The sequence below is a fragment of the Schistocerca piceifrons genome, chromosome 1, assembly GCF_021461385.2.
Source record: "Schistocerca piceifrons isolate TAMUIC-IGC-003096 chromosome 1, iqSchPice1.1, whole genome shotgun sequence".
Lineage (NCBI taxonomy): Eukaryota > Metazoa > Arthropoda > Insecta > Orthoptera > Acrididae > Schistocerca > Schistocerca piceifrons.
In genome coordinates, this window is record NC_060138.1 from 946,771,800 (window position 1) to 946,781,745 (window position 9,946).

The following is a 9,946-nucleotide window of genomic DNA, read 5'->3' on the forward strand; positions in this document are numbered from 1 at the left end:
TTTTCTAATCAGCATTCTGTAAACTATGTACAAAGGCCTTTCAGTAGCAAGCAGTTCTGGCTCTCATGCTCCCGCAGAATCTGACTGATAAATAAATAAGTAAACTTCCCTTTTACTTACTACATTATAAGCCGCACGACAATTCTAGCACATCTTAGTTAAGTAACCCCGTTAAGAGGATGTCACACCGCAACGTTGTGTTTCATTTTAACTTCCAGAGGCTTTCTGTACAAGCGATGTATTAGGAGATGTCTGCATTTATTGTACCGTTGCTAAAGGATACAAATGGAATGTAGGCTACGAGACAATTATTCCACATTTCTCTTTAATATAGCAATATTACAGTAGAAGCACACCCTCCGCCACACACCGTCAAGTGGCTTGCGGAGTATGGATATAGATGTAGATTATAGCAACATGTTGCTTATAATTTCACACACTGATGGAGAGTCAGAAGTTGCTAGGTATAGATTTCATTGTAATAGCCGTAATTTGGTTGGGAAAGACGGATAAATAAAGACATACATTTACTCGTCGCAAGAAACTGTGCAAAACTATTAAAAATTTCGTGACAGACTCGTGTTGCGGAGTACAAGCGTAAGACACTCTCGTATCTATCGTTCATTTAAACTAAATGTTAATACTCTCTCCACATAGGTGCTTTTCCAGCTCCCTTGTTCGTCCACTACACCAGAAACATAAAAGTACTCTTTACACACATCCATATACCCACTGTCCTATTGAAAGGAGTACTTCGTGTCTTCCAGTTGATGACTAGGTCTTCAATTTTTTGAATGATGACATGCTCGCCATAGACTGAAAAATTTTAATAATATCCACAATTTAAGTATCGACTTTTAAATCATTTTCAAGCACTTAAATTACAGTCAATATTAAACACATGTGTCATATGCTCACAGCCTTTTTATTTTTATTACTAATGTTGATAACTGTGTTTTCAGCAAGTGAGTAATTTGTGTGAATGAGTATTCAGTGTAAGTACTGTATGCAAAACGTGGGCTTTTTGTCTGAAATTCCTAACTATTGTTTGTTACTGAATGCAGCGCCATTACGTGAAAATGGCATAAAGGTATAAATTGCAAATGAGTAAATTGTTATGAACTGCGCAGCTATGATGAATATGTTATCACTTTACTCAAGTAGAGTGCTGTCCGAAGACAATTTTTTACATCTTAGGTACGTCGTGTTTCCTCCAAATATCACAAATCTATATCTTTTGACAGGCTATCACTAGCTGGATTAAAATATTCCTTTTTTTTCATTAGCTCGGTTTGAAGTCCTCAAATTTTATGTGGTGCAGACCACATGATTCCATTCTGATGCTATACTATAGAAACGTTTGGAGATGGCCTCACAGCCAAAACTGTGCATTAAGAAAACAAAGTGAAAGTGAGTTTTCACTCACACAGTGGCAGCCAGTGTGACTGCGTGGTTAGCACTGAGAAAATCTGTGATAGGTTTGAAATTTGTTGCAAATAAAACTTATCTCCTACATAACAGAACAAAATGTCGTATATCTTTCTCCTACATGGAATGAAAGCACTACACATTCTGAATGATGCCGTTATTGTCTCTTTTTCAACGAGTTGGAAGTATTTCGTTCGAGAAGGTATATCGCGGCGCTACCGGCGCCTGCTGGCATACGGGGCTCCTCCCGTCAACTGCCGAAAACGTTTCCTGTTTGGCGAGTCGGCTTCTGTCAGGATGAAGAATGAGCGCCGTCTTCCCGCATTATTGGCTCTTTGGGCTTAGCTCGAGAGCCGCTAGCAATTTTTCACGGTCTGTCGCTCGAAGAGAGGTAACGACTCCTCTGTAGGCTTACGTAGATCTCTAAACGCGTTAAAAGGTTTTACTGCGCCTTCATTACCCAGAGCATCTCCTGAGAGTAAATTTCGCAGTTCAAATATCTGTCACGCGATGAAAGATCAGTCTAGAAAGTAGCTGATAGATCGTAGATTCTAGGATACCTGACTGAGAAGCCAAATCATTTATTCATGGAGCGAACATGATAAATCGTTCAATACTAGGGCAGCTAGCCACTATTACAATTACAGGATGTCGGAGAAGTTTATCTTCGAACCAAAACGAAATGTTGAAGTTTCACTCATCATCGTCTTCGAGATCGTTACAAATGGAGTACTGGTTAAGTCGTGTAAAAATGGCGGATACAGTGCATTTCCTAAGGTGCAATCTCAGCATTAGTTTGAACGAATGTAAGGACTTCTCCTTTTATATTTACTTTTGTAACGTGCACTGCACAATTTAGTGCAGATTCTATTTCAGAACGGCAACGGCCTTACCGCAGTGGATACACTGGTTCCCGTGAGATCACCGAAGTTAAGCGCTGTCGGGCGTGGCCGGCACTTGGATGGGTGACCATCCAGGCCGCCATGCGTTATTGCCGTTTCTCGGGGTGCACTCAGCCTCGTGATGCCAATTGAGGAGCTACTCGACCGAACAGTAGCGGCTCCAGTCAAAGAAAACCATCTTAACGACCGGGAGAGCGGTGTGCTGACCACACGCCCCTCCTATCCGCATCCTCACCTGAGGATGACACGGCGGTCGGTTGGTCCCGATGGGCCACTTGTGGTTTGAAGACGGAGTATTTCAGAATATGTTGTCTCAACGCACGCAGCATGAAAAGATGGGTTTCTGCTTTTGTGTGATTTACGCCATAAACACGTATCTAGAAGTATTGCTGCCATTCCAACTAAATTCTCTTTGTATAGTTGAAAGAGACACATATATTTAGGCGACAAAAGTCGTCGGATAGCGATCTGCTTATACACAGATGGCGGTAGCATCGCGTACACAAGGCATAAAAGGGCAATGTACTGGTGGAGCTGTCGTTTGTAACTAAGTGATTCATGTGAGACGGTTTTCGATGTAATTGCGACAGCACGGCGGGAATTAATAGACTCTGAATGGGAAATCGTAGTTGGGGCTCGACGCGTGGGACATTCCATTTCGGAAATCGTTAGGGAACTCAGTATTCCGGGATCCACAGTATCACGACTGCGCCGAGAAGACCAGATGTCAGTTATTACCTCTCACCATGGACAACGCATTGGCCGACGGCCTTCACTTAACTACCGAGAGCAGCGGCGTCTGGGTGGAGTTGTCAGTGCTAACAGACAAGCAACACTGCGTGAAATAACCGAGAAATCAGTGTGATACTTACGGCAAACCTTCCTGTTAGAGCAGTGTGCCATATTAGTGAGGGCTGTGTTTACACGGAATGGACTGTTTCTTAGCCGGCCGTTGTGGCCGAGCGGTTGTAGGCGCTTCAGTCTGGAGCCGCACGACCGCTACTGTCACAGGTTCGAATCCTGCCTCGGGAATGGATGTGTGTGATGTCCTTAGGTTAGTTAGGTTTAAGTAGTCCCATAGTGCTTAGAGCCATTTGAATGTTTCTTATGGTCCAGCAGAACCGATCATGGACTTGATACAGTTATGTTCGGCTACTTGGAGACCATTTGCAGCCATTTATGTACGCCAAGTTCCCAAACGGAGATCGTCAGTGGGCCACAGTTGTTCGCGGTTGGTTTGAACAACATTCTGGACAATTCGAGCGAATTGTTTTCCCACCCAGATCACCTGACATGAATGTTATCGAACATTTGTGGGACATAATGGAAACGTCATATGGTGCGCAAAACCCTGCATCGGCAACACTTTCGCAGTTGTGGACAGCTATAGAGGCAGCATGGCTCAATATTTCTGCAGAGGACTTCCTACGTCTTGTTGAGTTCATACCAGGTCGAGTTGCTGCACTAAGCCGGGCAAGAAGGGGTCCGACATGTTATTAGAAGGTGTCCCATGACTTGTCACATCTTTGTACTTGATAGGTGTAAAGAGAGAATTTGAGGCTCTCTCTTTACAATTATTTTCGTTCTAAGGTTCTCATATGTTCGATCCCACCACTGGGACCCTCTCCTTCTGAGTCTTATAGTTTTCATTGAGCATACAATTGGTTTCCATCGGCATTTAATTGGATTCATTTTCATTATATCAAAATTTGCATTTTATAAACTTTGAAGTTTTATTACACGGCACTCTTCACACTTGCAACACATGGCAACTGGCAGTTTTTCTCTGCAACTGAATACATTATCATTATCTAAAGTACATGTTACACGAGGAGAAACTTTCTGAAAGCAGTATATTTACCTCACAAACAGATGAAATTTTATGGAAAACTTACACAGTTAAATTTTAAATTCTGAAAGTTAAAGTTCGAGAGAAAGGAAGAGAAAATGAATTACTAATTTTAAAGTTATGTCTATTACTTAATTCGTAATTACAATCGTATATACTTCTCTTTCTGCTGCTTATTACCCCTTCCATGGAAAGCAGCCCTCTTGTCCGGACATGGATTTGAGCCGCGCTCCTAACGAATATGGGTTCACTTTCTTCACCGACGTTCTACTTCGGTCTTTACCGATTTTGGTTCCGAAATTGATCACTCCCAAGCCCCAGAAATAGTTTGAAGACACGTGATTGGCAAACCATTCATGTTGGACTATATCATTGAATACAGGCATAAAATTAAATTGTCGTGTCTTCCATCATTTGAAGGAGACAGATGGCTAGGATGATTAGTTGCCACAAATTTTTCACCCTTAAACATTTGGTACTGTTTGTGGATGTGGTGACGTCCCTTCAGAGTTGATGTAGAATCATTCCCTAATACATCAATGTTTCCTGGTCTGTTTACAGAATGTCCTAATAATTTTCTGGGTATATGAGCTTGATCTCGTCACCATGTTACAAGAAGCTACGTTTCGTCCACTACTGAAAGTGCCCATCAGGATGGCGCATTTGCGGAATAATGAGCATCACGACGCGCTCAGGCAAACGGAAAAGATTTAACAAAAGTGACAACGGTTCAAAAATGGCTCTGAGCACTATGGTACTTAACATCTATGGTCATCAGTCCCCTAGAACTTAGAACTACTTAAAATAACCTAAGGACATCACATAACACCCAGTCATCACGAGGCAGAGAAAATCCCTGACCCAGCCGGGAATCGAACCCAGGAACCCGGGCGTGGGAAGCGAGAATGCTACCGCACGACCACGAGCTGCGGACAAAGTGCCAACGGGCATGGAAACATACACTCGCAATGATGGGGAAATTTTCAGTGTGGATAATAGCTGTTACTTCCTTATTCACAATTATGTGGAGGGATTCATTTTCATGATGCATTATTTTTATTCGAGAATTCTTCAACAAATCAACATTGTCAAGTCGGTCCATTAAAATCATTAACATAGTTTGTTAAATGAACGTCGTATATCCATGACAGCAAGGATTTAGGCCCATGGAGTAAGGTCTAGATAGTTGTGAAGAAACTATGCCCTGCAGATACCCTTGACCCCTGTACATAGCTCACATCACAGCTTGCTAGAGACACAGCCGTCAGTGGTTATACCGCTACTCAGACTCAAGCTTCTGATGTTGATGTCGGATATCATCAAATGCGCTTTTGAGTATACAGGGAAAATTTCATCTAAAACTACACCATGGAAATGTGGAAGCTTTTCCTCGAACAAAACTAATTTTCTCAGTTAAACAAGGTGAGTTATAATGACGGGAGTGCAACGTGTCACACCATGGAGATACAAAACTAAACTTTACGATCAAGGCCTAATGACCAAGCTATAACGTCCACGATATATACATTTTTTAATTACGAGTGGAATATGAACGTGTGGATAATATTCATTCAATTATGTAATTATTTCTTAAAAATATGATAATTATGTAAAACAGAGACCATATTTGTCTCATTCTTTGTTAATGTATGTCATTCTTTTCTTTTCTTTTGTACCCTTTTGTCGTCTTCTTCTGATGTACATCGCAAGACGCGAATCGATTTGAGGTCTGTTAAATGAAAAACATTTAATGTAAAATTATTGTATTTTTATGTTCATTGGCTGATAAAAACAAATAGAGCCAAATACGTTAAAACTATTTATGATTAATAATTGAAAATTCATTTCCTGTTTTAATTACAATTTTGTATTAATTGTTTTATCATAGCTGCAAGAAGCGCAGCCATTGTTAGTTGCGATTATATAGCCACTTCGTCTGTACTTCTAGTTGAAAATAGCATTGGTTTGTGTTAAACTAATTTGCAAAAAGTTTAATAATTTTTTTGTTGGTAGCATCAATTTAAATGATTTATTGGGAAAAGGAAAATCTTAATTAAAAAGGAAATTTAAATCACTTGAAATTGCAAACTTTCAATATTCCGATGTGTAAGAAATAAATGTGCACCGGTGGTACTGAACTCTATTTATAAAAGAAAAAATTAATCGAATCAGACTGCATTTTCTAAGAACAGTGCTGATGGTAGTTATTGTTGAACAAGATTTCATTGCTGATGTATGTGGCCAAAATTAAACTACGCACGAATCACAGAGAAAATATTTTTGGTAGGATACGTCAGTGTTGTGTGCGGGTGGTATTCTGTGGTTCCTTTTCATGATCAATTTGCTAAGAATAATTAAATCCATCGAAAACAAAAAAAATATAAAAGCTCTGATGTTCGATCTGTAATTTTAGTTATATGAACACAGCTTATAGTCAACATTATTACACTGCGTTAGGTGAAATTCTTGTGCAATTTGATCAAAATAATTATCCGGGAGAAGTTGTAGTTTGAATAATGCATTATAGATGTGTATAATATTGTCAGTATCATTTACAAAATCAAATCAATGCAAAAACTACTAAAAAAAACAGAGTGAATTCAAACCGCAGAATACCATAGAGTAACGTATCATCCATATTCATTGCATTTGTCGATGTTGATGATTCACAAAAACCGCCACAAAGCGTCTTTGTGCGGCCGCCGTATCATCCTCTGCCGTGCAGCGTCTTGCTGATGGTGTATAGAGGAGTAACGGGGTCAGCGCGCCACTCTCATACCCGTTATTCATTACCCAGACCTTGTGGCCGCTACTTCTCATTCACTCCTCACTTGGCGTTACGAGGCTGAGTGCACCCCTTTCCAGTCGTGCCACCAAGGAAAAATTCTTTACAATACCGGAAATTAGTGGTCAAGCGGCTTCAGGGGCGGACAGATCATAAAGCACCACCAGTCCGATACTTATCAAATATTATAGACATGTTCGACACATAACAGGTATTAAATGAACAAACTTCATTCCATTTCCTACCGGTGTTCATCAGTATCAGTCAACCGTATGACCCCACTGACACGAATACAGTCTAATTTTTGATCCCTCCATAAGTCATCCCACGGAATTTCTTATCACTCTTAAAAACATGTGTCAGTTCACGAAGACGGCTGGCAGGAGGGGTACGAAAGTAAACGTCATACCATCCTAGACTTTCTTTATGAGCGCCAAATTAGTTGATTGTGCAAACCAGTACTTCTCAAGGAGCTTGTGGTATGAGATGCAGTGTAGACGCTTGCATTGTCTTACTGGAATATTGTAACATAGCATTAAGTGGAAGGGTTGAGGGTGAGGATGTAGAGTAATACAACAGGTCTAAGCATAATTTTATTGTAACTAACCATCCAGTAAAATCCACTGATACTCTTAAAACCAAACTTTTAAAAACACAAAATGATTTAAATTAATATGTCAAATGCAGCTTTACAATGAAACGTTTAATGTGGTACCTTGGCCAAAAAACACTTTACAACCAGAAGTGAATGTGACACATGCGCTCATCCTATCTAAATTACTGCAGTTCCTCCTATGTCTAACTTTGCTCAATGCAAACAGTTACAAAAGAAAACAAGGATCACAATTTGTCTCTGGAAGAGACACGGAAATAACCATCTGAATACTGTACATATGAGTAGCATGACAAGTTTTCGGACACCCTTTCCCGCAGAGTTCTCTTAGTTAAATATACGCTAGAGCTGAGCCACATAGAACACGCCCGGTATTCAGATCCCTGCGCGACGAGCGTTCCAATCATTACCGCTCACTACAACTCACAAAAAGGTTAATGATCGGTACTATCCACGGTGTCACAGATACCGACCAAACGCATCTTCTGTCCGGAACACGTCGTGTAGCGGGTTGACGCAGTCCGTGACTCCGCTCTTCCGCCTCGCTCCCTGGTTGCTACCGTTCTCCACGTACCTGGCTCCTGCCGCCCCTCGTGGCAGTCGGCAGAGGGCGACACCTGAGTGGCGCTGGTCGTGCCACACTGTAGTACCGGCGCGGGAAGGTTTTGCGCGGCATTCAAAGGCGTCGTACGTGTGGCGATGATACCATCACCACAAATATACACTTCAATACCTTGGTCAAAAAAATGGTTCAAATGGCTCTGAGCACTATGGGACTTAACATCTATGGTCATCAGTCCCCTAGAACTTAGAACTACGTAAACCTAACAAACCTAAGGACAGCACACAACACCCAGCCATCACGAGGCAGAGAAAATCCCTGACCCCGCCGGGAATCGAACCCGGGAACCCGGGCGTGGGAAGCGAGAACGCTACCGCACGACCACGAGATGCGGGCAATACCTTGGTCATTAAGGGTATGACAGTAGGTATGACATACTGGCGGGCATTCAGCCTCCCTTCAAGAATTACCAAATCAGTTTGGCCCTCACATCTAATATCACCCCTACACCGTCTCCGTGAGTGGAAGAGGTATGGATCTCCAGAAACTCTGTTTCCGGTAACCTTTCACCATGTCGTGTACACTGTAGCGTCGATCCAACAGACCAGACAGAATTGAAACCCATTTCTGTACACCAAAGGACGACATTCAGTATCCTAGTTGATTAGTTCTACACGATGCAAGTTTCCGTTGCCTGTGATACGGTGTCAGCGGTAAGCGACGCATGGCGACTGGGTTTTCAGTAATCTGTTTCCGACGGCTCCTGTTGGCACTCTGCCTGTGACCTGCGCCCGGATTTCGGGTGTTATTATCCGTTTATTCGTCAGAGATAGTCGAAGAGTCCTTCTGGGACGGCCTGTGCTACTCTTCTCACCACAGCGTAGTCCTGACACCTTCTCGTCAGCACGCGTTCTGCAGTCATTGCACTAAAACTTCTTGTGTGAACGATCTATTGGCACGATTTTTGCATATCCCTCACGGCAGTGTTTCTACCGTTCTCAGAGTCTGAAACGTGGCTATAAACGGCGCGTGTATGTCTTCACGTCATTCTCTGTTGAGATCTGCATCTGAGAAGTTCAAATATGCTAAACACGTCCACTGACTATCAGGCACTCACATCAATCTTCATCTGTAGCAATGGCATATTTCTGCACTTAAAATACTGAAAATAAGCTCCTTTCAGGATGAAATTTTAATCAGTAAACCTCACAGGGATGTAAATACTGGTGTATCAGTTTAGTAGAATTAGGTCAACGTACTCATGATGAAATTCTTTCAATTTACGATACTTTATTAGGAGCATCTGCAGTACTCCTGATACGACTCTAGAAGAGAATGTGCTATGTTTAGGAAATACAGTGGGAATCACATCGGGAAATGCCTGTCTCAGATAGGCTGATAAAGAGTAGCCTCCGTATGTGATAATGCACTACCACACTAAAAATTATGTTAAGTATTTTTGTAATTCTGAAACAGACAAACATTTCCAAATTATTCGCTCTTATTGTACTCTTATCGATGAACGCATATGAATTCGTAAGGTACACACCTGACAAAGCTACATATTTTAAAATTGATGACAATGAACTTCCAAGTCTCTAACAGCCCTACGTTGGCGGATATCTTAATGTCTGTATACGAATACATCACGCGGTGCAATTAAAGGACGATGGCAGTTTGAGAACACCATCTTAAAAGCATCGTAAGTAGAATCAAAGAGCAATTTAACCTCATGAAGCTTGCGTGTCTCATGTTATTTCATAATTAATATTAAAATAATAATAGAAAAGCTAATGTAGCAATGTTT

At 41.4% G+C, this 9,946-nt stretch overlaps 1 pseudogene; it reads left to right on the forward strand.

The window, feature by feature from the left end:
- Window positions 1-2,307: 2,307 nt before the first annotated feature.
- LOC124723640 lies at window positions 2,308-2,425 on the forward strand (annotated as a pseudogene).
- Window positions 2,426-9,946: the final 7,521 nt, after the last annotated feature.